The 1,736-nt window shown below is 53.2% G+C and overlaps 1 pseudogene; it reads right to left on the bottom strand.

Moving 5' to 3' along the window:
* Window positions 1-597: 597 nt before the first annotated feature.
* The window catches only part of LOC103212179, a 6,113-nt pseudogene continuing 4,974 nt past the window's right edge, over window positions 598-1,736 (bottom strand).

Here is a 1,736-nt window from a genome sequence, read left to right as displayed (position 1 = left end):
TTCCTTCTGACTCCAAACCACAAGCTTAATCCCAACATCTCTTTCTAAAAAAACACATCGCAGAACACACTAGAAGCCCTTAAAGTGCCAGACTCTGCCTCTGTCTGCTGGGAAGTCCGTAGCTGTAGCTCACCTGTCCAAGGCCTCCCTTTGGGACTTGCCTCTGATACCATCTCCTCTACCAGGACCTCCCAGATTGCTCACCCTCAGGCCTCAGCCCCCCAAGGCCAGGTCAGGGGCAACCCAGAATGTGTCGGGCTCTCTGGGCTCCAGAATCCAGAACAGGCCTGTCCCCTGTGGCCTCTCCAGGCAGCTCTGGAGAGTAGATGGAGGACGGAAGCAGCAGATGGAGCAATGAGTGGTAGCTGACCATGAATAGTGCATGAGGGTCTGGTGTGAGGATTCAAGCCACCAAGAAGCTCCCTTACAAGCCTTGGGTTGGGTCAGCTAGGGTTTGTGACTTTTCTGGGTTTATCCCCCTCATCTGCTCCAAACAATCACATGCAGTCACTTCTCATCCTGGGCCCTGGTGATAGCATTTTAATGGCTTTTGTTGGTGGCAGAAGGGACTCTGGCTTACAGAGGCATCCAGCAGCTCTAGATATTCTCCTTCCATTGCACCAAGGCCAAGAAGCTGCGATTTCCATGGTATGCAGAGTGATGGCAGTGGGGTCCAGCAAGGAGGGCATGGTTTGGGTTACAGGGCCTAGTATGCATGGGAAGGGGAGGAGTGAGGGGGCACAGACCTTCCTCTGCCTTGCCTACCACGCTCCCTGCCATAAACCTGGACACAGCCATAAACCCTCAGATCTGTGCACATGGCCTCACCTCCAGACCCTTAAATTGCTTCCTAGGACTGGATATCACCTCCAAATTCCCAAATGTCTGGCCAGGATCCTCACACCCTCAAGCCCCATCTCTGGGACCACTAAACCTAGTCTATTATAGACTCCATATTATGCTCCCAGAACTGGACACTGACACCAGATTCCAAATCTTATTTTGGTACCAAACCCCAGTCACAAACCCAAGTTTTCTAGACTCACTTCAAAACTTTAAGCCCCTAACCTGGATCTAGACACTGCCCAAGACCCTCAAGATTTGTTTTGGGTCCTGGCCAACATTCCCACGTCACCCACACAGTCCCAGCTCCTGCCGTGGCCAGGCCCCCACCCGTGTTCAGTGTCCACTGGAGCCTGGAGGCCTGGTCCCGAGGCTTGCTGGCGGCCAGCGTGGTCTCCTGCAGGTAGGTGATGGGGAAGGTTGAGAACAGGGCCTGTGGGCACTGGATGGGCCAGCTGAGAAGATGGGCAAAGCAGGGTTTCCCCTCTTCTATTCTTTCTAGTCTCCTTCCCACCTAAGCTCACCTGCAAGTTCAAGGTCACAGGAGAGGTCAAGTTGCGGTCTATACCTGCCCCAATGGCGAACTGATGCTCCAAGAGCTGCAGAAGCAACCCTTTGTAAATACCTAACAGAGGGACTTGGATAGAGCAATTCAGGCCCTAGAGAAGGGCCCTGGTAAGGATTGGATAAAAGTGTGGAGGAAGAGTTTTGAACAGAAATGGGGGTCTCATTTTACGACAGGGCACACCTAACAGAGAACTGTGACAGAAACAGTCCTCCAGGTCCAGAAGGGGCTGAGAACTGAGTGAGGGCTGGTGAAAGGACACTGGCTTGTTTGGGGCTGAAACCCACTCACCATGATTTCCAGGGAGCCATCGCTCAGGCTGCTACCC

Source organism: Orycteropus afer, unplaced genomic scaffold (assembly GCF_000298275.1).
Source record: "Orycteropus afer afer isolate SDZICR_OR568_19922 unplaced genomic scaffold, OryAfe1.0 scaffold00868, whole genome shotgun sequence".
NCBI classification, from domain to species: Eukaryota; Metazoa; Chordata; class Mammalia; order Tubulidentata; family Orycteropodidae; genus Orycteropus; species Orycteropus afer.
This window is presented reverse-complemented; position numbering and strand designations above follow the sequence as displayed.